Genomic DNA, 14,473 nt, shown 5'->3' on the forward strand with positions numbered 1-14,473 from the left:
GCGGCTTCTGCCGAAAGACGCCCGGGAGCGGCTCTTAGCTGCGGACAGCATCCTACCTTCGTCTTTAGCGTCTCTTCTCATCTACATCTCAGCAAAAAGCTTTCCCACTATGTCTGGCTAGGAAAAACTGTGCCAGCACAGAAAACATCTCCCATCGTGTTCTAGACGTTGCAGAGATGTCTGCCAAGTGTTTGGCAGGAAGAAAAGAAAAGTTGTCCAAAACAGCTTCCAATCGAATGTTCATGTGATTGGAAAAGTCAGGAGAGTGCAAAAGTACTGTTTTGTATCAGTTCGCAAGGTGCGCACACAATCCCAGTGTTGTACAGCTTGCTTCTTCACCTTCCCGAAGTTGCCGCTTTCTCCGGTGCCCAGAGCCGAAGAAGCGGCTTCTTCGCGCAAAGATGATTGTGCCGCTCACAGTGCTCTCCTTAGCGCGGCTTCTGCCGAAAGACGCCCGGGAGAGGCTCTTAGCTGCGGACAGCATCCTACCTTCGTCTTTAGCGTCTCTTCTCATCTACATCTCAGCAAAAAGCTTTCCCACTATGTCTGGCTAGGAAAAACTGTACCAGCACAGAAAACATCTCCCATCGTGTTCCAGACGTTGCACGGATGTCTGCCAAGTGTTTGGCAGGAAGAAAAGTAAAGTTGTCCAAAACAGCTTCCAATCGAATATTCATGTGATTGGAAGAGTCAGGAGAGTGCAAAAGTACTGTTTTCTATCAGTTGGCAAGGTGCGCACACAATCCCAGTGTTGTACAGCTTGCTTCTTCACCTTCCCGAAGTTGCCGCTCTCTCCGGCTCCCGGAGCCGAAGAAGCGGCTTCTTGGCGCAAAGACGATTGTGCCGCTCACAGTGCTCTGCTAAGCGTGGCTTCTGCCGAAAGACGCCCGGGAGCGGCTCTTAGCCGCGGACAGCATCCTACCTTCGTCTTTAGCGTCTTTTGTAGTCTACATCTCAGCAAAAAGCTTTCCCACTATGTCTGGCTAGGAAAAACTGTGCCAGCACAGAAAACATCTCCCATCGTGTTCTAGACATTGCACGGGTGTTTGCCAAGTGTTTGGCAGGAAGAAAAGAAAAGTTTTCCAAAACAGCTTCCAATCGAATGTTCATGTGATTGGAAGAGTCAGGAGAGTGCAAAAGTACTGTTTTCTATCAGTTGGCAAGGTGCGCACACAATCCCAGTGTTGTACAGCTTCCTTCTTCACCTTCCCGAAGTTGCCGCTCTCTCCGGCTCCCGGAGCCGAAGAAGCGGCTTCTTGGCGCAAAGACGGTTGTGCCGCTCACAGTGCTCTCCTTAGCGCGGCTTCTGCCGAAAGACGCCCGGCAGCGGCTCTTAGCTGCGGACAGCATCCTACCTTCGTCTTTAGCGTCTCTTCTCATCTACATCTCAGCAAAATTATTTCCCACTATGTCTGGCTAGGAAAAACTGTGCCAGCACAGAAAACATCTCCCATCGTGTTCTAGACGTTGCAGACATGTCTGCCAAGTGTTTGGCAGGAAGAAAAGAAAAGTTGTCCAAAACAGCTTCCAATCGAATGTTCATGTGATTGGAAAAGTCAGGAGAGTGCAAAAGTACTGTTTTCTATCAGTTGGCAAGGTGCGCACACAATCCCAGTGTTGTACAGCTTGCTTCTTCACCTTCCCGAAGTTGCCGCTCTCTCCGGCTCCCGGAGCCGAAGAAGCGGCTTCTTGGCGCAAAGACGGTTGTGCCGCTCACAGTGCTCTCCGTAGCGCGGCTTCTGCCGAAAGACGCCCGGGAGCGGCTCTTAGCTGCGGACAGCATCCTACCTTCGTCTTTAGCGTCTCTTCTCATCTACATCTCAGCAAAAAGCTTTCCCACTATGTCTGGCTAGGAAAAACTGTGCCAGCACAGAAAACATCTCCCATCGTGTTCTAGACGTTGCAGAGATGTCTGCCAAGTGTTTGGCAGGAAGAAAAGTAAAGTTGTCCAAAACAGCTTCCAATGGAATGTTCATGTGATTGGAAAAGTCAGGAGAGTGCAAAAGTACTGTTTTGTATCAGTTAGCAAGGTGCGCACACAATCCCAGTGTTGTACAGCTTGCTTCTTCACCTTCCCGAAGTTGCCGCTCTCTCCGGCTCCCGGAGCCGAAGAAGCGGCTTCTTGGCGCAAAGACGATTGTGCCACTCACAGTGCTCTCCTTAGCGCGGCTTCTGCCGAAAGACGCCCGGGAGCGGCTCTTAGCTGCGGACAGCATCCTACCTTCGTCTTTAGCGTCTCTTCTCATCTACATCTCAGCAAAATGCTTTTCCACTATGTCTGGCTAGGAAAAACTGTGCCAGCACAGAAAACATCTCCCATCGTGTTCTAGACGTTGCACGGATGTCTGCCAAGTGTTTGGCAGGAAGAAAAGTAAAGTTGTCCAAAACAGCTTCCAATCGAATGTTCATGTGATTGGAAAAGTCAGGAGAGTGCAAAAGTACTGTTTTCTATCAGTTGGCAAGGTGCGCACACAATCCCAGTGTTGTACAGCTTGCTTCTTCACCTTCCCGAAGTTGCCGCTCTCTCCGGCTCCCGGAGCCGAAGAAGCGGCTTCTTGGCGCAAAGACGATTGTGCCGCTCACAGTTGCTCTGCTTAGCGTGGCTTCTGCCGAAAGACGCCCGGGAGCGGCTCTTAGCCGCGGACAGCATCCTACCTTCGTCTTTAGCGTCTTTTGTAGTCTACATCTCAGCAAAGAGCTTTTCCACTATGTCTGGCTAGGAAAAACTGTGCCAGCACAGAAAACATCTCCCATCGTGTTCTAGACGTTGCACGGATGTCTGCCAATTGTTTGGCAGGAAGAAAAGAAAAGTTGTCCAAAACAGCTTCCAATCGAATGTTCATGTGATTGGAAAAGTCAGGAGAGTGCAAAAGTACTGTTTTCTATCAGTTGGCAAGGTGCGCACACAATCCCAGTGTTGTACAGCTTGCTTCTTCACCTTCCCGAAGTTGCCGCTCTCTCCGGCTCCCGGAGCCGAAGAAGCGGCTTCTTGGCGCAAAGACGGTTGTGCCGCTCACAGTGCTCTCCTTAGCGCGGCTTCTGCCGAAAGACGCCCGGGAGCGGCTCTTAGCTGCGGACAGCATCCTACCTTCGTCTTTAGCGTCTCTTCTCATCTACATCTCAGCAAAATGCTTTCCCACTATGTCTGGCTAGGAAAAACTATGCCAGCACAGAAAACATCTCCCATCGTGTTCTAGACGTTGCAGAGATGTCTGCCAAGTGTTTGGCAGGAAGAAAAGAAAAGTTGTCCAAAACAGCTTCCAATCGAAAGTTCATGTGATTGGAAAAGTCAGGAGAGTGCAAAAGTACTGTTTTCTATCAGTTGGCAAGGTGCGCACACAATCCCAGTGTTGTACAGCTTGCTTCTTCACCTTCCCGAAGTTGCCACTGTCTACGGCTCCCGGAGCCGAAGAAGCGGCTTCTTGGCGCAAAGACGATTGTGCCGCTCACAGTGCTCTCCTTAGCGCGGCTTCTGCCGAAAGACGCCCGGGAGCGGCTCTTAGCTGCGGACAGCATCCTACCTTCGTCTTTAGCGTCTCTTCTCATCTACATCCCAGCAAAAAGGTTTCCCACTATGTCGGGCTAGGAAAAACTGTGCCAGCACAGAAAACATCTCCCATCGTGTTCTAGACGTTGCACGGATGTCTGCCAAGTGTTTGGCAGGAAGAAAAGTAAAGTTGTCCAAAACAGCTTCCAATCGAATGTTCATGTGATTGGAAGAGTCAGGAGAGTGCAAAAGTACTGTTTTCTATCAGTTGGCAAGGTGCGCACACAATCCCAGTGTTGTACAGCTTGCTTCTTCACCTTCCCGAAGTTGCCGCTCTCTCCGGCTCCCGGAGCCGAAGAAGCGGCTTCTTGGCGCAAAGACGACTGTGCCGCTCACAGTGCTCTCCTTAGCGCGGCTTCTGCCGAAAGACGCCCGGCAGCGGCTCTTAGCTGCGGACAGCATCCTACCTTCGTCTTTAGCGTCTCTTCTCATCTACATCTCAGCAAAAAGCTTTCCCACTATGTCTGGCTAGGAAAAACTGTGCCAGCACAGAAAACATCTCCCATCGTGTTCTAGACGTTGCAGAGATGTCTGCCAAGTGTTTGGCAGGAAGAAAAGAAAAGTTGTCCAAAACAGCTTCCAATTGAATATTCATGTGATTGGAAAAGTCAGGAGAGTGCAAAAGGACTGTTTTCTATCAGTTGGCAAGGTGCTCACACAATCCCAGTGTTGTACAGCTTGCTTCTTCACCTTCCCGAAGTTGCCGCTTTCTCCGGCGCCCAGAGCCGAATAAGCGGCTTCTTGGCGCAAATATGATTGTGCCGCTCACAGTGCTCTCCTTAGCGCGGCTTCTGCCGAAAGACGCCCGGGAGCGGCTCTTAGCTGCGGACAGCATCCTACCTTCGTCTTTAGCGTCTCTTCTCATCTACATCTCAGCAAAAAGCTTTCCCACTATGTCTGGCTAGGAAAAACTGTGCCAGCACAGAAAACATCTCCCATCGTGTTCTAGACGTTGCACGGATGTCTGCCAAGTGTTTGGCAGGAAGAAAAGTAAAGTTGTCCAAAACAGCTTCTAATCGAATATTCATGTGATTGGAAGAGTCAGGAGAGTGCAAAAGTACTGTTTTCTATCAGTTGGCAAGGTGCGCACACAATCCCAGTGTTGTACAGCTTGCTTCTTCACCTTCCCGAAGTTGCCGCTCTCTCCGGCTCCCGGAGCCGAAGAAGCGGCTTCTTGGCGCAAAGACGATTGTGCCGCTCACAGTGCTCTCCTTAGCGCGGCTTCTGCCGAAAGACGCCCGGGAGCGGCTCTTAGCTGCGGACAGCATCCTACCTTCGTCTTTAGCGTCTCTTCTCATCTACATCTCAGCAAAATGCTTTCCCACTATGTCTGGCTAGGAAAAACTGTGCCAGCACAGAAAACATCTCCCATCGTGTTCTAGACGTTGCAGAGATGTCTGCCAAGTGTTTGGCAGGAAGAAAAGTAAAGTTGTCCAAAACAGCTTCCAATCGAATGTTCATGTGATTGGAAGAGTCAGGAGAGTGCAAAAGTACTGTTTTGTATCAGTTGGCAAGGTGCGCACACAATCCCAGTGTTGTACAGCTTGCTTCTTCACCTTCCCGAAGTTGCCGCTCTCTCCGGCTCCCGGAGCCGAAGAAGCGGCTTCTTCGCGCAAAGACGATTGTGCCGCTCACAGTGCTCTCCTTAGCGCGGCTTCTGCCGAAAGACGCCCGGCAGCGGCTCTTAGCTGCGGACAGCATCCTACCTTCGTCTTTAGCGTCTCTTCTCATCTACATCTCAGAAAAAAGGTTTCCCAATATGTCTGGCTAGGAAAAACTGTGCCAGCACAGAAAACATCTCCCATTGTGTTCTAGACGTTGCACGGATGTCTGCCAAGTGTTTGGCAGGAAGAAAAGAAAAGTTGTCCTAAACAGCTTCCAATCGAATATTCATGTGATTGGAAGAGTCAGGAGAGTGCAAAAGTACTGTTTTCTATCAGTTGGCAAGGTGCGCACACAATCCCAGTGTTGTACAGCTTGCTTCTTCACCTTCCCGAAGTTGCCGCTCTCTCCGGCTCCCGGAGCCGAAGAAGCGGCTTCTTGGCGCAAAGACGATTGTGCCGCTCACAGTGCTCTGCTTAGCGTGGCTTCTGCCGAAAGACGCCCGGGAGCGGCTCTTAGCCGCGGACAGCATCCTACCTTCGTCTTTAGCGTCTCTTCTCATCTACATCTCAGCAAAAAGCTTTCCCACTATGTCTGGCTAGGAAAAACTGTGCCAGCACAGAAAACATCTCCCATCGTGTTCTAGACGTTGCAGAGATGTCTGCCAAGTGTTTGGCAGGAAGAAAAGAAAAGTTGTCCAAAACAGCTTCCAATCGAATGTTCATGTGATTGGAAAAGTCAGGAGAGTGCAAAAGTACTGTTTTCTATCAGTTGGCAAGGTGCGCACACAATCCCAGTGTTGTACAGCTTGCTTCTTCACCTTCCCGAAGTTGCCGCTCTCTCCGGCTCCCGGAGCCGAAGAAGCGGCTTCTTGGCGCAAAGACGGTTGTGCCGCTCACAGTGATCTCCGTAGCGCGGCTTCTGCCGAAAGACGCCCGGGAGCGGCTCTTAGCTGCGGACAGCATCCTACCTTCGTCTTCAGCGTCTCTTCTCATCTACATCTCAGCAAAAAGGTTTCCCACTATCTCTGGCTAGGAAAAACTGTGCCAGCACAGAAAACATCTCCCATCGTGTTCTAGACGTTGCAGAGATGTCTGCCAAGTGTTTGGCAGGAAGAAAAGTAAAGTTGTCCAAAACAGCTTCCAATGGAATGTTCATGTGATTGGAAAAGTCAGGAGAGTGCAAAAGTACTGTTTTGTATCAGTTAGCAAGGTGCGCACACAATCCCAGTGTTGTACAGCTTGCTTCTTCACCTTCCTGAAGTTGCCGCTCTCTCCGGCTCCCGGAGCCGAAGAAGCGGCTTCTTGGCGCAAAGACGATTGTGCCACTCACAGTGCTCTCCTTAGCGCGGCTTCTGCCGAAAGACGCCCGGGAGCGGCTCTTAGCTGCGGACAGCATCCTACCTTCGTCTTTAGCGTCTCTTCTCATCTACATCTCAGCAAAATGCTTTTCCACTATGTCTGGCTAGGAAAAACTGTGCCAGCACAGAAAACATCTCCCATCGTGTTCTAGACGTTGCAGAGATGTCTGCCAAGTGTTTGGCAGGAAGAAAAGTAAAGTTGTCCAAAACAGCTTCCAATCGAATGTTCATGTGATTGGAAAAGTCAGGAGAGTGCAAAAGGACTGTTTTCTATCAGTTGGCAAGGTGCGCACACAATCCCAGTGTTGTACAGCTTGCTTCTTCACCTTCCCGAAGTTGCCGCTCTCTCCGGCTCCCGGAGCCGAAGAAGCGGCTTCTTGGCGCAAAGACGATTGTGCCGCTCACAGTGCTCTCCTTAGCGCGGCTTCTGCCGAAAGACGCCCGGCAGCGGCTCTTAGCTGCGGACAGCATCCTACCTTCGTCTTTAGCGTCTCTTCTCATCTACATCTCAGCAAAAAGCTTTCCCACTATGTCTGGCTAGGAAAAACTGTGCCAGCACAGAAAACATCTCCCATCGTGTTCTAGACGTTGCAGAGATGTCTGCCAAGTGTTTGGCAGGAAGAAAAGTAAAGTTGTCCAAAACAGATTCCAATCGAATATTCATGTGATTGGAAAAGTCAGGAGAGTGCAAAAGTACTGTTTTCTATCAGTTGGCAAGGTGCGCACACAATCCCACTGTTGTACAGCTTGCTTCTTCACCTTCCCGAAATTGCCGCTCTCTCCGGCTCCCGGAGCCGAAGAAGCGGCTTCTTCGCGCAAAGACGATTGTGCCGCTCACAGTGCTCTCCTTAGCGCGGCTTCTGCCGAAAGACGCCCGGCAGCGGCTCTTAGCTGCGGACAGCATCCTACCTTCGTCTTTAGCGTCTCTTCTCATCTACATCTCAGCAAAAAGCTTTCCCACTATGTCTGGCTAGGAAAAACTGTGCCAGCACAGAAAACATCTCCCATCGTGTTCTAGACGTTGCAGAGATGTCTGCCAAGTGTTTGGCAGGAAGAAAAGTAAAGTTGTCCAAAACAGCTTCCAATCGAATGTTCATGTGATTGGAAAAGTCAGGAGAGTGCAAAAGTACTGTTTTGTATCAGTTCGCAAGGTGCGCACACAATCCCAGTGTTGTACAGCTTGCTTCTTCACCTTCCCGAAGTTGCCGCTTTCTCCGGTGCCCAGAGCCGAAGAAGCGGCTTCTTCGCGCAAAGATGATTGTGCCGCTCACAGTGCTCTCCTTAGCGCGGCTTCTGCCGAAAGACGCCCGGGAGAGGCTCTTAGCTGCGGACAGCATCCTACCTTCGTCTTTAGCGTCTCTTCTCATCTACATCTCAGCAAAAAGCTTTCCCACTATGTCTGGCTAGGAAAAACTGTGCCAGCACAGAAAACATCTCCCATCGTGTTCCAGACGTTGCACGGATGTCTGCCAAGTGTTTGGCAGGAAGAAAAGTAAAGTTGTCCAAAACAGCTTCCAATCGAATATTCATGTGATTGGAAGAGTCAGGAGAGTGCAAAAGTACTGTTTTCTATCAGTTGGCAAGGTGCGCACACAATCCCAGTGTTGTACAGCTTGCTTCTTCACCTTCCCGAAGTTGCCGCTCTCTCCGGCTCCCGGAGCCGAAGAAGCGGCTTCTTCGCGCAAAGACGATTGTGCCGCTCACAGTGCTCTCCTTAGCGCGGCTTCTGCCGAAAGACGCCCGGCAGCGGCTCTTAGCTGCGGACAGCATCCTACCTTCGTCTTTAGCGTCTCTTCTCATCTACATCTCAGCAAAATGCTTTCCCACTATGTCTGGCTAGGAAAAACTGTGCCAGCACAGAAAACATCTCCCATCGTGTTCTAGACGTTGCACGGATGTCTGCCAAGTGTTTGGCAGGAAGAAAAGAAAAGTTGTCCAAAACAGCTTCCAATCGAATGTTCATATGATTGGAAAAGTCAGGAGAGTGCAAAAGTACTGTTTTCTATCAGTTGGCAAGGTGCGCACACAATCCCAGTGTTGTACAGCTTGCTTCTTCACCTTCCCGAAGTTGCCGCTCTCTCCGGCTCCCGGAGCCGAAGAAGCGGCTTCTTGGCGCAAAGACGATTGTGCCGCTCACAGTGCTCTCCTTAGCGCGGCTTCTGCCGAAAGACGCCCGGGAGCGGCTCTTAGCTGCGGACAGCATCCTACCTTCGTCTATAGCGTCTCTTCTCATCTACATCTCAGCAAAAAGCTTTCCCACTATGTCTGGCTAGGAAAAACTGTGCCAGCACAGAAAACATCTCCCATCGTGTTCTAGACGTTGCAGAGATGTCTGCCAAGTGTTTGGCAGGAAGAAAAGTAAAGTTGTCCAAAACAGCTTCCAATGGAATGTTCATGTGATTGGAAGAGTCAGGAGAGTGCAAAAGTACTGTTTTGTATCAGTTGGCAAGGTGCGCACACAATCCCAGTGTTGTACAGCTTGCTTCTTAACCTTCCCGAAGTTGCCGCTCTCTCCGGCTCCCGGAGCCGAAGAAGCGGCTTCTTCGCGCAAAGACGATTGTGCCGCTCACAGTGCTCTCCTTAGCGCGGCTTCTGCCGAAAGACGCCCGGGAGCGGCTCTTAGCTGCGGACAGCATCCTACCTTCGTCTTTAGCGTCTCTTCTCATCTACATCTCAGAAAAAAGGTTTCCCAATATGTCTGGCTAGGAAAAACTGTGCCAGCACACAAAACATCTCCCATTGTGTTCTAGACGTTGCACGGATGTCTGCCAAGTATTTGGCAGGAAGAAAAGAAAAGTTGTCCTAAACAGCTTCCAATCGAATATTCATGTGATTGGAAGAGTCAGGAGAGTGCAAAAGTACTGTTTTCTATCAGTTGGCAAGGTGCGCACACAATCCCAGTGTTGTACAGCTTGCTTCTTCACCTTCCCGAAGTTGCCGCTCTCTCCGGCTCCCGGAGCCGAAGAAGCGGCTTCTTGGCGCAAAGACGATTGTGCCGCTCACAGTGCTCTGCTAAGCGTGGCTTCTGCCGAAAGACGCCCGGGAGCGGCTCTTAGCCGCGGACAGCATCCTACCTTCGTCTTTAGCCTCTTTTGTAGTCTACATCTCAGCAAAAAGCTTTCCCACTATGTCTGGCTAGGAAAAACTGTGCCAGCACAGAAAACATCTCCCATCGTGTTCTAGACATTGCACGGGTGTCTGCCAAGTGTTTGGCAGGAAGAAAAGAAAAGTTTTCCAAAACAGCTTCCAATCGAATGTTCATGTGATTGGAAGAGTCAGGAGAGTGCAAAAGTACTGTTTTCTATCAGTTGGCAAGGTGCGCACACAATCCCAGTGTTGTACAGCTTCCTTCTTCACCTTCCCGAAGTTGCCGCTCTCTCCGGCTCCCGGAGCCGAAGAAGCGGCTTCTTGGCGCAAAGACGGTTGTGCCGCTCACAGTGCTCTCCTTAGCGCGGCTTCTGCCGAAAGACGCCCGGCAGCGGCTCTTAGCTGCGGACAGCATCCTACCTTCGTCTTTAGCGTCTCTTCTCATCTACATCTCAGCAAAATTATTTCCCACTATGTCTGGCTAGGAAAAACTGTGCCAGCACAGAAAACATCTCCCATCGTGTTCTAGACGTTGCAGAGATGTCTGCCAAGTGTTTGGCAGGAAGAAAAGAAAAGTTGTCCAAAACAGCTTCCAATCGAATGTTCATGTGATTGGAAAAGTCAGGAGAGTGCAAAAGTACTGTTTTCTATCAGTTGGCAAGGTGCGCACACAATCCCAGTGTTGTACAGCTTGCTTCTTCACCTTCCCGAAGTTGCCGCTCTCTCCGGCTCCCGGAGCCGAAGAAGCGGCTTCTTGGCGCAAAGACGATTGTGCCGCTCACAGTGCTCTGCTAAGCGTGGCTTCTGCCGAAAGACGCCCGGGAGCGGCTCTTAGCCGCGGACAGCATCCTACCTTCGTCTTTAGCGTCTTTTGTAGTCTACATCTCAGCAAAAAGCTTTCCCACTATGTCTGGCTAGGAAAAACTGTGCCAGCACAGAAAACATCTCCCATCGTGTTCTAGACATTGCACGGGTGTCTGCCAAGTGTTTGGCAGGAAGAAAAGAAAAGTTTTCCAAAACAGCTTCCAATCGAATGTTCATGTGATTGGAAGAGTCAGGAGAGTGCAAAAGTACTGTTTTCTATCAGTTGGCAAGGTGCGCACACAATCCCAGTGTTGTACAGCTTCCTTCTTCACCTTCCCGAAGTTGCCGCTCTCTCCGGCTCCCGGAGCCGAAGAAGCGGCTTCTTGGCGCAAAGACGGTTGTGCCGCTCACAGTGCTCTCCTTAGCGCGGCTTCTGCCGAAAGACGCCCGGCAGCGGCTCTTAGCTGCGGACAGCATCCTACCTTCGTCTTTAGCGTCTCTTCTCATCTACATCTCAGCAAAATTATTTCCCACTATGTCTGGCTAGGAAAAACTGTGCCAGCACAGAAAACATCTCCCATCGTGTTCTAGACGTTGCAGAGATGTCTGCCAAGTGTTTGGCAGGAAGAAAAGAAAAGTTGTCCAAAACAGCTTCCAATCGAATGTTCATGTGATTGGAAAAGTCAGGAGAGTGCAAAAGTACTGTTTTCTATCAGTTGGCAAGGTGCGCACACAATCCCAGTGTTGTACAGCTTGCTTCTTCACCTTCCCGAAGTTGCCGCTCTCTCCGGCTCCCGGAGCCGAAGAAGCGGCTTCTTGGCGCAAAGACGATTGTGCCGCTCACAGTGCTCTCCGTCGCGCGGCTTCTGCCGAAAGACGCCCGGGAGCGGCTCTTAGCTGCGGACAGCATCCTACCTTCGTCTTTAGCGTCTCTTCTCATCTACATCTCAGCAAAAAGCTTTCCCACTATGTCTGGCTAGGAAAAACTGTGCCAGCACAGAAAACATCTCCCATCGTGTTCTAGACGTTGCAGAGATGTCTGCCAAGTGTTTGGCAGGAAGAAAAGTAAAGTTGTCCAAAACAGCTTCCAATGGAATGTTCATGTGATTGGAAAAGTCAGGAGAGTGCAAAAGTACTGTTTTGTATCAGTTAGCAAGGTGCGCACACAATCCCAGTGTTGTACAGCTTGCTTCTTCACCTTCCCGAAGTTGCCGCTCTCTCCGGCTCCCGGAGCCGAAGAAGCGGCTTCTTGGCGCAAAGACGATTGTGCCACTCACAGTGCTCTCCTTAGCGCGGCTTCTGCCGAAAGACGCCCGGGAGCGGCTCTTAGCTGCGGACAGCATCCTACCTTCGTCTTTAGCGTCTCTTCTCATCTACATCTCAGCAAAATGCTTTTCCACTATGTCTGGCTAGGAAAAACTGTGCCAGCACAGAAAACATCTCCCATCGTGTTCTAGACGTTGCACGGATGTCTGCCAAGTGTTTGGCAGGAAGAAAAGTAAAGTTGTCCAAAACAGCTTCCAATCGAATGTTCATGTGATTGGAAAAGTCAGGAGAGTGCAAAAGGACTGTTTTCTATCAGTTGGCAAGGTGCGCACACAATCCCAGTGTTGTACAGCTTGCTTCTTCACCTTCCCGAAGTTGCCGCTCTCTCCGGCTCCCGGAGCCGAAGAAGCGGCTTCTTGGCGCAAAGACAATTGTGCCGCTCACAGTTGCTCTGCTTAGCGTGGCTTCTGCCGAAAGACGCCCGGGAGCGGCTCTTAGCCGCGGACAGCATCCTACCTTCGTCTTTAGCGTCTTTTGTAGTCTACATCTCAGCAAAGAGCTTTTCCACTATGTCTGGCTAGGAAAAACTGTGCCAGCACAGAAAACATCTCCCATCGTGTTCTAGACGTTGCACGGATGTCTGCCAAGTGTTTGGCAGGAAGAAAAGAAAAGTTGTCCAAAACAGCTTCCAATCGAATGTTCATGTGATTGGAAAAGTCAGGAGAGTGCAAAAGTACTGTTTTCTATCAGTTGGCAAGGTGCGCACACAATCCCAGTGTTGTACAGCTTGCTTCTTCACCTTCCCGAAGTTGCCACTCTCTCCAGCTCCCGGAGCCGAAGAAGCGGCTTCTTGGCGCAAAGACGGTTGTGCCGCTCACAGTGCTCTCCTTAGCGCGGCTTCTGCCGAAAGACGCCCGGGAGCGGCTCTTAGCTGCGGACAGCATCCTACCTTCGTCTTTAGCGTCTCTTCTCATCTACATCTCAGCAAAATGCTTTCCCACTATGTCTGGCTAGGAAAAACTATGCCAGCACAGAAAACATCTCCCATCGTGTTCTAGACGTTGCAGAGATGTCTGCCAAGTGTTTGGCAGGAAGAAAAGAAAAGTTGTCCAAAACAGCTTCCAATCGAAAGTTCATGTGATTGGAAAAGTCAGGAGAGTGCAAAAGTACTGTTTTCTATCAGTTGGCAAGGTGCGCACACAATCCCAGTGTTGTACAGCTTGCTTCTTCACCTTCCCGAAGTTGCCACTGTCTACGGCTCCCGGAGCCGAAGAAGCGGCTTCTTGGCGCAAAGACGATTGTGCCGCTCACAGTGCTCTCCTTAGCGCGGCTTCTGCCGAAAGACGCCCGGGAGTGGCTCTTAGCTGCGGACAGCATCCTACCTTCGTCTTTAGCGTCTCTTCTCATCTACATCCCAGCAAAAAGGTTTCCCAATATGTCGGGCTAGGAAAAACTGTGCCAGCACAGAAAACATCTCCCATCGTGTTCTAGACGTTGCACGGATGTCTGCCAAGTGTTTGGCAGGAAGAAAAGTAAAGTTGTCCAAAACAGCTTCCAATCGAATGTTCATGTGATTGGAAGAGTCAGGAGAGTGCAAAAGTACTGTTTTCTATCAGTTGGCAAGGTGCGCACACAATCCCAGTGTTGTACAGCTTGCTTCTTCACCTTCCCGAAGTTGCCGCTCTCTCCGGCGCCCAGAGCCGAATAAGCGGCTTCTTGGCGCAAAGATGATTGTGCCGCTCACAGTGCTCTCCTTAGCGCGGCTTCTGCCGAAAGACGCCCGGGAGCGGCTCTTAGCTGCGGACAGCATCCTACCTTCGTCTTTAGCGTCTCTTCTCATCTACATCTCAGCAAAAAGCTTTCCCACTATGTCTGGCTAGGAAAAACTGTGCCAGCACAGAAAACATCTCCCATCGTGTTCTAGACGTTGCACGGATGTCTGCCAAGTGTTTGGCAGGAAGAAAAGTAAAGTTGTCCAAAACAGCTTCTAATCGAATATTCATGTGATTGGAAGAGTCAGGAGAGTGCAAAAGTACTGTTTTCTATCAGTTGGCAAGGTGCGCACACAATCCCAGTGTTGTACAGCTTGCTTCTTCACCTTCCCGAAGTTGCCGCTCTCTCCGGCTCCCGGAGCCGAAGAAGCGGCTTCTTGGCGCAAAGACGATTGTGCCGCTCACAGTGCTCTCCTTAGCGCGGCTTCTGCCGAAAGACGCCCGGGAGCGGCTCTTAGCTGCGGACAGCATCCTACCTTCGTCTTTAGCGTCTCTTCTCATCTACATCTCAGCAAAAAGCTTTCCCACTATGTCTGGCTAGGAAAAACTGTGCCAGCACAGAAAACATCTCCCATCGTGTTCTAGACGTTGCAGAGATGTCTGCCAAGTGTTTGGCAGGAAGAAAAGAAAAGTTGTCCAAAACAGCTTCCAATGGAATGTTCATGTGATTGGAAAAGTCAGGAGAGTGCAAAAGTACTGTTTTGTATCAGTTGGCAAGGTGCGCACACAATCCCAGTGTTGTACAGCTTGCTTCTTCACCTTCCCGAAGTTGCCGCTTTCTCCGGCGCCCAGAGCCGAATAAGCGGCTTCTTGGCGCAAAGAGGATTGTGCCGCTCACAGTGCTCTCCTTAGCGCGGCTTCTGCCGAAAGACGCCCGGGAGCGGCTCTTAGCTGCGGACAGCATCCTACCTTCGTCTTTAGCGTCTCTTCTCATCTACATCTCAGCAAAAAGCTTTCCCACTATGTCTGGCTAGGAAAAACTGTGCCAGCACAGAAAACATCTCCCATAGTGTTCTAGACGTTGCACGGGTGCCT

This window comes from Melospiza melodia, chromosome 5 (assembly GCF_035770615.1).
Source record: "Melospiza melodia melodia isolate bMelMel2 chromosome 5, bMelMel2.pri, whole genome shotgun sequence".
Lineage (NCBI taxonomy): Eukaryota > Metazoa > Chordata > Aves > Passeriformes > Passerellidae > Melospiza > Melospiza melodia.